This window comes from Triticum aestivum, chromosome 6B, assembly GCF_018294505.1.
Source record: "Triticum aestivum cultivar Chinese Spring chromosome 6B, IWGSC CS RefSeq v2.1, whole genome shotgun sequence".
Classification (NCBI taxonomy): Eukaryota; Viridiplantae; Streptophyta; class Magnoliopsida; order Poales; family Poaceae; genus Triticum; species Triticum aestivum.
In genome coordinates, this window is record NC_057810.1 from 145240411 (window position 1) to 145251305 (window position 10895).

General features: G+C 44.4%; 2 long non-coding RNA genes across 5 annotated transcripts; one reads left to right on the forward strand and one right to left on the reverse strand.

The window, feature by feature from the left end:
- The first annotated feature begins 1232 nt into the window (after positions 1–1232).
- LOC123136235 (uncharacterized) lies at positions 1233–3450 on the forward strand. The gene is made up of 4 exons (XR_006466702.1): positions 1233–2256; positions 2332–2765; positions 2876–2967; positions 3147–3450. It is a non-coding gene; the product is annotated as an uncharacterized lncRNA (long non-coding RNA).
- A 2686-nt stretch (positions 3451–6136) lies between these two features.
- Positions 6137–10214, reverse strand: LOC123136236 (uncharacterized). Of its 4 annotated transcripts, none has more exons than XR_006466704.1 (6): positions 9817–10214; positions 9123–9271; positions 8366–8438; positions 7945–8075; positions 6770–6975; positions 6137–6353 (listed from the first exon to the last, which is right to left on the reverse strand). It is a non-coding gene; the product is annotated as an uncharacterized lncRNA (long non-coding RNA). The 4 variants fall into 4 exon arrangements; XR_006466706.1 differs by having other exon boundaries at positions 6141–6353; positions 9123–9243; positions 9817–10207; XR_006466705.1 differs by lacking the exon at positions 9817–10214 and adding an exon at positions 9337–9569 and having other exon boundaries at positions 6141–6353; positions 9123–9243.
- Positions 10215–10895: the final 681 nt, after the last annotated feature.

The following is a 10895-nucleotide window of genomic DNA, read 5'->3' on the forward strand; positions in this document are numbered from 1 at the left end:
TCAGGTCTCGTGTGCTATATGTAAGACATTTTTTGGCATTTACCGTGCATGTTGGCATATAAATCAATTCCTAGCCAGACTGCATTTCCTGTCGAAAGGGATGAGGATTGCCGTTCGATCTGGGAGCATCCAACGGTGCAGATGTACGATCCGTGGGGTTTGGGTTATGGCCAATCAGAACGCACGACTCAGATCGCGCGCGCAGCAAGGGGGGCATCAGCCACGGTTTGGTAGGCACACGGCTTTCGTGTGTGAACCGTGTGCTATTTGAAAACAATTTTTTTGGGAGGGGCTATTTGAAAACATGTACATGTGTTGTCGAAAGGGATTAGGATCGCCATTCGATCAAGGAGAATCCAACCATGCAGATGTACGATCCGTAGGGTTTGGGTTCTGGCCAATCAGAACGCACGACTCAGATCGCACGCATGGCAGAGGGGTGGGGGGGTGCATCAACCACGGTTTATACACACGGCTTTCGTGAGTGAACCATGTGCTCTTTGAAAACATTTACATTACCTAACATCATATTTTTGTTTGAATGAAAACATGAGTTCATCGTTTCACCTCCAATTTTTTTCCACGATAAGAAATCATGAGTATAGTGGAGAGTGTCATATACTAGTATCATGAATATACAATACATATGATACTGGTGTATGATACTACATTTAATTAATTATAGCGCATAGTATAATACATAGAGTATAGTATCATATATAGATCATATTTATTGCCATGCATGACACAAATTAACATCGCATTTAACATGATATGGTATCTACCTACTAAATGTTACTCTAACCCTCTTTATATATATTTAATTCTTTGCCACATCAGCATACTTGCTATTTCCGAGTGAATGATATCGTCGGCTATGATACCACCACTATGGCCAGCCTTATATAGTGGGAGTATCATATACTATATATATAGTATCATGCATATGATACTAGTGTATGATACTACATACGTACCTTCATAATGCATATATAGTATCATAGAGTAGTACTAGCTCCCTCTGTAAACTTATATATATATATATATATATATATATATATATATATATATATATATATTATATATATATAGGGTAGGTCTAGTATGATAACACCCCTTAAGACCTTATTCTGCACATCAAAACGCTTATTCTGCTAACACTTCAGCACTGCACCAGTTATAGAAAAAACACCCCAAACACAAAAACGAACTTCCCCCACCCTATTCGACCTTCTTCTCTCTCCTCACAACTCATGCACCACCCCGATCCCCAGTTCCCTCACCTTCTCTCTCCCACTCATGCCTAGCACCGCGCCGCCGACCCCCCCAATCCCCCTCACCTTCTTCCGCCGTCGACGCCAGCCACCAGCTCCGTGTCGGTCGGCCACCCGCCACCGACCGGCCTCCCACCGCATCTAGCGCCCCTGACATCCCGCAGTGCCCCGCCCCACCATGCTACGACTCGCTCGCAGACCAGCCGTCGCCCTCGACGCCAGCCAGCTCGGTCGCCTCCTTCCCCGCGCCGCACTAACCTCCACAGCACCGGCGATGGATCGAAGCAGCCTCGCCTCCCCCGTCATCAGATCCGAGAGGCCCCGACCACTACGCGCCGACCCTGCCATGGACCCGGTGAGATCCACTGTCACCTCTTCTCCAGCGCCCCGATGTGCCGTGCCCCTGCCCTCCGGTGGTTCCCCGGCGACGGATCCGGCTGGGTCTAGCCCCTAGCCACCTTCCTCCTGCCCTCCCGTGGTGCCCCCCTCCGCCGACCAGCGCGAGGTGCTCACCCGGTGTGGTAGTCGCCAAGGCGTCCCCTCCCACGGATCCGGCGGCCATGGCCTCCGCTGGCTCCTCTAATGCTTCCTCTATGCAGTTCGACAGAGCTCCGATGGCTCTCCATCCACGGATTCGGCCGTCCCCTGACCACCGGACCACTGATGGCGAGTTCCTCCGGTGAGATCTTCTCTGACGTCCTGCACTCCGCAGCTGCTCCCGCGTGTGTGCAGTGCACGAAGAGTGCGCGTGCAGTTTCTTTGGCGTCGCAGTGCCGCTCTCTTCTTCATCCCGAACAGTCCCCCCTGCGCCCTACCTCCAACTATAGCATGACGAGGGCGATGGGCATCCCCGCCGCCTCCATGCGGCGACCTCCCTCCCCAAGCTCGTCGCGGTGGCGGAGGAGCGTTCTCATGGCAAGGGGAGGTGCGTGCGCACGGGGCTCCACTGGCGGCATCTGCAGTTCACTCCATGCAAGATGAGGTGCTCCTCCTCGTGGACGAACAGTTCAGAAAGAAGGATTGTGCCTCACAGTATGCAGGTGTTGTGGTCTTGCAGCTCGGAAATGCTCGCGATGCCGTTCAGTGCTTGAGCCCGTGCAGTACGGCGTGCGCCATCTCTTCCCATTGGTCGGTGGACCATGGCCGTGCAGCTCGGAGATGCTCGCCATGTGGTTCTGGACTTGTCTGTGTGCAGTCGGGAGAGTGCCATCTCCATCTCTTCCCGTGTGGTCCGTCAACCATGGTTGTGCAGCTCGCAGACGCTTGTCGTTCGGTTCAGGGCTCATGCGTGTGCAGTCCTGCGAGGGACATCTCTTCCCTTGCTCGTAAGGTTCTTTTGATTCTGTTCTGCTAATTGAGATTTTGTTTTTTCGGTTGGTTTTGCTGGTGACAGGGGTTCTGGAGGTACCTTCTGAAGAAGAACCTTGATGCCCGGTGGCTGCAAGGGTTCCATTGCGTCGTGTTTGGGATCGGCGATTCAGGCTACAAGGGGTACAATATTGCTCTTCTGACTATGATTTCCTAGCTTGCTGCTGCGCTGTGTGCTGTGTTTTGTTGATACAATGATGCTCATTGATTTGTTGTGCATGCACGTACTGCAGGTTGCTGCAAAGAAGCTCCGTACAAGGCTTTCACAGCTTGGTGCAAAATCGATCATGGTGATTGGATTGGGAGATGACCAAGACTCTTCAGGGTACGTTGTTAGCATCTATTGTTTGTATTTGCTATCGTTGATGTTCATTTGCATGTTGTTGAGATGTCAAATTTTATATTTGTCGTGCCTATCGAAATTCCAAGGATTATTTTTCTTCTTGTTGGAAAGCAATTCCTCATAGTTACCAAGTGATTCCTTTTCTTTTTGCTGTATACCAGATATGAAAAAGCTCTAGGTCCTTGGCTGCTCTCTTTCTGGAAATCACTGAATCGAACAAATCCGTCGCTTTTACCAAGAATTCAGGCTCGTCCGCGTTGTGTCCGTGCACATCAGCGCCTCTACCACAAACATTCAGAAAAAAGAGGATTCCCCTAGTGTGGAAAATGGATAGATCTGGAATCTACTCCTCACAATGGTTATATGCTGCTTTCAACTTCTCTGTCTAGTGAGTTGTATTTTGTGTGTGGATGATTGTAACATGGAGACAGAAGAAAAGAAAGGGATGCAATTTTGTTGCACTCATCGTGGGTTATTGCTCAGTTTGTAATTTCTTTCATTGTAAATGCAGTGCGCTCGGTGAACCGAAGAAGTACATTTTTCAAAGTATTGTAGCTCATTTTTTAAAAATAATTGTGGTTCACTATGCATTTAAAAAAATCAGTACACTTGAATCCAAAAATCCTTTATACTTTTTAAAAATACAGCAAGAAAAAACCATGCAGCTCGCTTTGATTTATGTTGTGGTTCAATTCTCTCAAAAATTAAAAAGCACTCATATGTAAAAAAAGCAAAAATGCATCCGGAGTTGCAGTGCACTTCGTCGTCGCGTGCGGTGCACTACACTCGGCCTGGCAGTTTAGATGAAACTACAAAATAAAATGTTAGCAAAAATATTAATAATCCACTTCTCTGCCTAAACACTGCAGTGCGGTATTCAGGTTGAAGCAGTGGATTTTTTTGTCCAATGAAATACACACGACAATCTTGGTCTCGCAAAAAACAGAATGTCCGTTTTTTGGTAAAACCAAAATTGCTCTTAAACCGTAAGGAACTAGCGGAAGTGTTCTACATGAAAAAGTTGCGCCTCGTCGATATCTTTCCAATGGCGTATAATTTGAATCATTTCGACCAGCGGTTTGTGAAAATTTTACGAAAAACGGCCGCTGCCTCTCGTCTTCAGCCGCACGATTTTCAAAATTAACTAAAAACCATAAGGAATCTCAAAAACATTTCAACATATGAAAGTTGCGCCTTGTCCATAGCTTTTCAACGGCGTATCACACGCCACGTTTCGATGAACGGTTCAAAAACTGGATAAAAACAGTACGAAAATTGCTAAAAATTCGAAAAAACAGAATTCCGCGATTTACTAAATTTAAAACTGCTCTTAAACCGTAATGAATTAGAGAAAATAATACATATGGAAAAGATGCGCCTCGACGATATCTTTCCAATGATGTATCATTTGCTTCATTCCGACGAGCGGTTTGGAAAAAAACGTGAAAAAACGCTCGCTGCCACTCGTCATGCGCCGCACAATTTTCAAAACTGCTCTTAAACCGTGTGGAATCTCGAAAAGTATTCAACATGTCGAAGTTGCGCCTAATCCATAGCTTTTCAACGATATATTACACGCCTCATTCCGATAAACGGTTAAAAAATTAGAGCGAAAACAGTACTGAAAAAATAACACGTGCAGTTTTTTTCGACGAGAAGTTCACTAGTCTATATTGCAGTGCTCGTCGTAAAGAAGATGCAGTGCACTTGCGTTCAGCGTGCAGTGCCGAAGTGGTGTGCAGAATAATTATTCTGCTAATATTAGCAGAATAGACCGTCTATATATATTAGGAAAATGGGTTAGTACTCCTTTTGACTACAGAGAGAACAATATAATCTAAAGATCATAGACTACATTATACAGTACTTTTCACCACAGAAGCAGTGGCCTGGAAAGAATAGCAGAAGAAGAGGCCTTCACATATATACAGTAAGCGATGATAACCCGCTTCTGAGTACAGAGATAACAACAAAGTATAAAGATCGTAGACTATATCATATACTACTTTTCAGCATAGAGGCAGCAAGTTAAGACTAAAGCGTACACATATCTTCCTTGGAGCACGCCAAAATGCGAAAGATCCTTGTCTGATCGATACGAAACAAAAGGTGCCTGACTTAGTAAGCACAGAAGCTGATTTAGTAAGCACAGAAGCATGATGTTCAAGACACATTGACCAAAGCTCACCAGAAACTATTTCTGGTTGCTTCGAGCCACTGCTCAAACTTCATAGCAATGTAGCGTAGCCTCTGCGTCAGTCCTTCAATGCTTGCCAGCGCTGTTTTCATAACTCCCTTGGTGCTATCCCGCCCTTTCAAATGCCGAGCAGTCGTTGTGTTTTCTATTTGGGCAGAATATGAGCTCATATACCTGACAGCGTAGTAGCATGTTTTGCGCAGCTTCTTGATTGTTTTATTTGATGCAACCAACCATTTGACCAGGTGCGTCACTTGATTTTCAAGCTTCTTGACATGAGTGTAGTGGTAGTCCCTCATTTCTTTGTCATATGCATTTTTCATGTATCTAATAGCTTCAATAGCAGCACTGTCTTCAGCAGCTCCATAGCTATCTAAGATTGCACCTGATAGAGAACTTGGAACAAGTGCACCATCGAGCAATTCTAAAGAAGAAATGAAGGTAACCGTCACACGATTCTTTCCGCCTGGGCATATCTTGTGATAATAAGTTGCAAGGGGTAACTTCAGAGCTTTCAGCATCAGGGCGAATATGTGGGCATAAGGAATTACTATCAGATAGTAATTCTCATGTACAAGCAAAGTAAGGGTTAAATTTTTGTCTGACAAAATAATAGTTGAATCGACAAATGAGGATTTCAATTGGGCATGGTAGTTTGATTGAGTGTGAGGCCCTGAGTTGTTTTATTTAACTACATAAGAGAAGTTTCAGGTAGGCCTGACATTCTTGTAGGCGCCACTAATTGTGAGGATACATGTGTAGAGTTACACAATTGAAACAATGAAAGAACAGAAGACTGACCAAAGACACCCTTTCCAGAATGCAACACATGAGGAAAATGTCCAGGAAATAAATATGATTACTACAACTTCACCTCATTCAAAACAATCAGGATGAGTTCTGGAAGACCAATTTCCACGAACCTAGCTACCTATATTTCATTATGCATGTATCTTTTATTCACTCTTCCAAGAATACAGAAGCAAGGCAAATAAGCCGGCGATGGAGCAAAACTGAAAGCCAAGTTTATAAAGACCAATGACTGAACTACAACTGGTGATTAGAAGATTACAATGGGCGCAGGCGTTGCTGTCCTTGATGCTGCTGATCCTGGGGAACCGTCGTCACAGACGATACCAATGTCCATGTCTTCCATTGTGAGATTTTTGATCTGAGATTGAAGAGGGATAGTGCAGTGAGGAGAAAGCAAACGAAGCAGGAAATCGAATATTGTTGTAAGAGTGTGAGCCAATCGGTGTAAGAGTGTGCGTTAACATATTGTTGTTCGAAAAGAATAGCTCATATATTATATGTAGTAAGTACATTAGGTTGGAAATGATGCACTAAGTCATGTAGGATGGCCAATGTCTCGCAGAAAGATAAATAACCTTTTTAGTTGTCTCACAAATATGAAATAACGATGCTCTTTGAATAAATGAATATTGGTTTCTGTAAGAGGAATTGAAGTAAATGTAATACTAAATGGAAAAACAGAACCGTGCCTTGCAAATGTTTGTTTTTTTACGTAAAGGAAAAGAAACACCTTTTCTTGTGAGTAACAAAAGGATTTTTTTATTAAAGAAACACCTTTCTGTTCTGCGTATATGGAGATAAGTATTTCGATGGCCCATATGTTATTTAGCCCGGCCCACGAATAGCGACAGTCGTGACCCGTGAAGAGCTGAATATGAAGCGGCAGCGAGTGGATCCAACGAGCTTGTGTATCCCCTTTCTTCCTCGTCTCTTCAGTTCGACGCCAGAGGCGTCTACATACGCTAGAAGCATGGATTTTACTACAAAAGGGAAGGCATCAACAAGCATAAGTATCTCAATTTTAGCCACCAATGCAGAAGACAGGTCATGTGCTTTTGTTCAAGCTATGCAATATTAATAATCATATATTTGTTTGCCCATAGGAATAATAACCGCAAGGTAGTCTAACCATTAGCAAATATTCTATTAAGGGAAATAACAACACAATTAAATGGTAGAAACTCTAAAAGGGGCAAATAGTCATTGGCTTGAAATCATCATCTTGCTCGTGAGCAAATAAACACGATTGTTTAATTATCTCATAACAAGCTAGATCAAAAGCATTAAACAACCTAGGGTGTGCCTAGCCTTACAAAATATCATAACACATACATTTGGTGGAGAAGGCAGACAATTATGTACTGTGAGCCAGTCACACTACCACGAAAACCATGATAAACCTTGATAAGACCAGGTCGACCATATGGTGGCAAAATCATCAAAGAGGTATATGGGGAAGAACTCATCGGAGCAAAGCCAATAGAACAATAAGTAGATCTCACTTACATGCAGCGCCAGCGAAACCAATCATAAATTTGGACGAGTGTTTCGGAGAGAAATTACTGCACAACAATGGCAACCGACCACAAGGCCTTTAAAGATGAATATAATATATTAACACAACAGCAGTTCAGTTTCCGTAAGCGGAACAATGAAGAAATATATCGTATAAGTTTACTTAATTTGGTCACATATTGTAACCAGAAGTATTTATGTGCACAAAAAAGGAAGGCAGACTTTCCTTTGGTCTAATTTTCACAAATTAGTTCTGACTGCCTACTGAATGGAAGCTACTAAGTTGAGTAAAACCAAGCATGTATGTGATCTGACCATCGTCAACTGCAAGTAAACTAAGTAACTAACTATATGTACCAAAATGTACAAAGCTCAAGGTCTGTTAGGGAGACAAACAGTTAGGGGGACAAACACAACGAATAGAGGATGCACACCTGATGCCTGTTGAAGTTTGCTTCGGCCTCCTCTCAAGGACAAATCCAAAACAGAATCAGCAAGCCTGTGTGCCTCCGTGGCAAGCTTTCCACATCTCCGTCTTTAGTGTATCAACTTAAATATTGACAATCTATGCACTCACAAATAGAGGTAATGGTAACAAGTAAGTAAAACACACATGCATGGATTAAAGTTATGAGTCTTTGGCATCACCAATAAAATGAACTATGCACAATGAACATGGTACAGAAACAATCACAATGATGAATAAATAAATTGCTCTATCGATGGAATCCACAAACACCTCGGCAATACAAATTATATTGTATTTCGAATAGGAAAGCTAATCCAAACACAACCTTCAACAAAAAATCTGCAACACGAGAATGGTCCAAGACAAAAGGCATGTGTTTTACTAACCTATCGCATAAATGTGTCGTCATAATGGCTATGTGTAGAATTTGACAAGGTTATAGTTTCCAATCCTTGGACTCTGAAAAACAGAATGATAAATATGGTGAGCACATAATAACATAACATTGAAGTTGTAATGTTCAATCAACACACTGCAGCCATCTTCATATGCGTAAACCACTGCTGCTCTACAAACCTATATTACCTGGATAATTATTCTGTTCTATCATCAGTGAAAACATGCCTATGAGGCATCCTTACTTCCCTCCATTGTTTTGGTGATATTTCTCATCTTCACCCTACTGCTATTTGGATCTTTATTTTATACTTCACACCCAAAAAATGAGTCTGTGGTGGAGTAAGTTGACCATGTCTTCTCGCATAATTATTCCAATTAAAAGTATCCTTTTCTTGATCTTTCTTTTAAGCAAATACTAATAGTTGAAAGAGGATAAACCACAACGTCGGTTCGAATGAGACCTCCGTGGAACCATCTAGCTAAAATGACACCGCCAGTAATCAACAAAAATAAAACAATTTTTTAGAGCTCATCACAGAGCAAAACAGAAAAGATTTCTAAATCTGAAAACTCGAATTAAACAAATATTAGAGACTCCATGGCGTAAATTGGAATGGATAACAAAGCACACTTATAGGAAATAAACAACATGTATTCATGTGAACAGAAGTTCCATATTCAAAGCCAAAAACTGATATGTTGGGTTTTGAAGAAGATTCAAACATCAGATGTACTGAAACTTACATCTGAACCACACCATAGTTGGTCCACGGAAAGCCTCTCCACTGCCTCCGGTAGCAGCACCATTTTTCAGCAGCAGCAGCCTCGCCTCATCAGCTGATGGAGGTAACATCAAGCACTCACGCTGATTTTGCAGAGAACAACAGTAAAACCTACAACTATCAGTTATGAATAATAATAAAAGGGTGGGATCAATTATTTAGAAACAAGTGAGCACCTATTATTAGAAAAGCCGGTGCATCACATTTATCTCTCCTCTTGCAAATTGTAAAAAAATTGAGCAGTGCAAATTGTAATTAATATCACTGAACAAGAATACTATAGGATTATTGATTTATTCGTGCGAAGACAAACATGATAAGTCACCTGAAGCATCTATGTTAATTTAGGTGAGAGCAAATCAGTATGTTATGCAATAGTTTGATACCATAAAAAACAGTTGGAGAATGATCAAATAAATTTATTACCCAGCAGCGCCACCGGATGTTCTGTGTTCAAGAGCAGTGCAAACATAGGCCGATGTGTATAACAAAAAAAAAGTTTGCCTCCAAAGATAACACAGGAACATACGTGATTGTGTGTGAGAGAGAGAGAGAAGAGAGAGAGAGAAATATCCTCTTCTTTCTCACATCTGCACAAATTGACATAGATCAAGAAATCGAAAAAAGATTGGGGGAGGCAAATGACGAGGTCATACATAGGCAGCCCAGATTGGGGACGGGGACGACGGCCGGCGCGCAACGAATGACCACTCATCCACTCCAGCGGCACGCCAACGTAGAGCCTGGAGCTCCAACCTTGCTTCTCCTTCCCCCATCGCTATCCACCTCCCTCCTTGCTCCACCACGCCAACCATGAAGATCATGCAACCCATGCTCTTGTATGGTGGTGACTTGTGCCCGATCTAGAACGTGGGGAGGAGAGAAGCGAAGGGGAGGAGAAGAGGCACTACTCCCCTCCTCCTGTCGAGTCCTCCTCGAGGGCGAGCTCCTCCTGCGAGGCCGGATCAAGGCCGACGGGTGCCGACAGAACACGGCCCGGCCGAGGCTAAGGCGGCGGCAGCGGCAGGAGAGGAGGTGGAGGCGGCGGCGGCAAGAGAGAGAGGAGGCGGTTGCGGGGCGCGGGCTAGGTCTGGCTGCTTTTACTCTTTTCTCTCGTTGCGGCTTCCCTTTTTCTTTTCTCTAGTGCCCGCTCGCATAGGCCGCCCGCTCGCTCGCTGCTCTTTCTGAGCCGGGCACCCAGGAGACCGACAAATGGGCCCAATGCAGCTGAAGCGGAGGCGCCGCTGCCGGATGCGAACGAGGACGGTAAAAAACGCCCTGACAGTCCACGATCGATTGGCCACATCCCACGAGCGACATGCCCCTGCTTTTCATCCATAGAAGCACGCACCATCCATGCGTCGCTGCAAGGCTGCCCCACGCCGAAACGTGACCCACTCGTCAGCTGCTCATGGGCCGATTACGGGGCGTACAAGAAAACGAGCAGTCGGATACTTACCAGGTCAATGAAAATTACTGTTACGACGCCAGCGAGGCAAATCGGAGGCATCGAAGGGGAGGAGAAGAGGCACTGCTCCACTCCTCCTGTCGAGTCCTCCTCGAGGGCGAGCTCCTCCTGCGAGGCCGGATCAAGGCCGACTAGCGCCGACAGAGCACGGCCCGGCCGAGGCTGAGGCGGCGGCAGCGGCAGGAGAGGAGGTGGAGGCGGCGGCGGCAAGAGAGAGAGGAGGCGGCTGCGAGGCGCGGGCTAGGTCTGGCTACTTTTAGTCTTTTC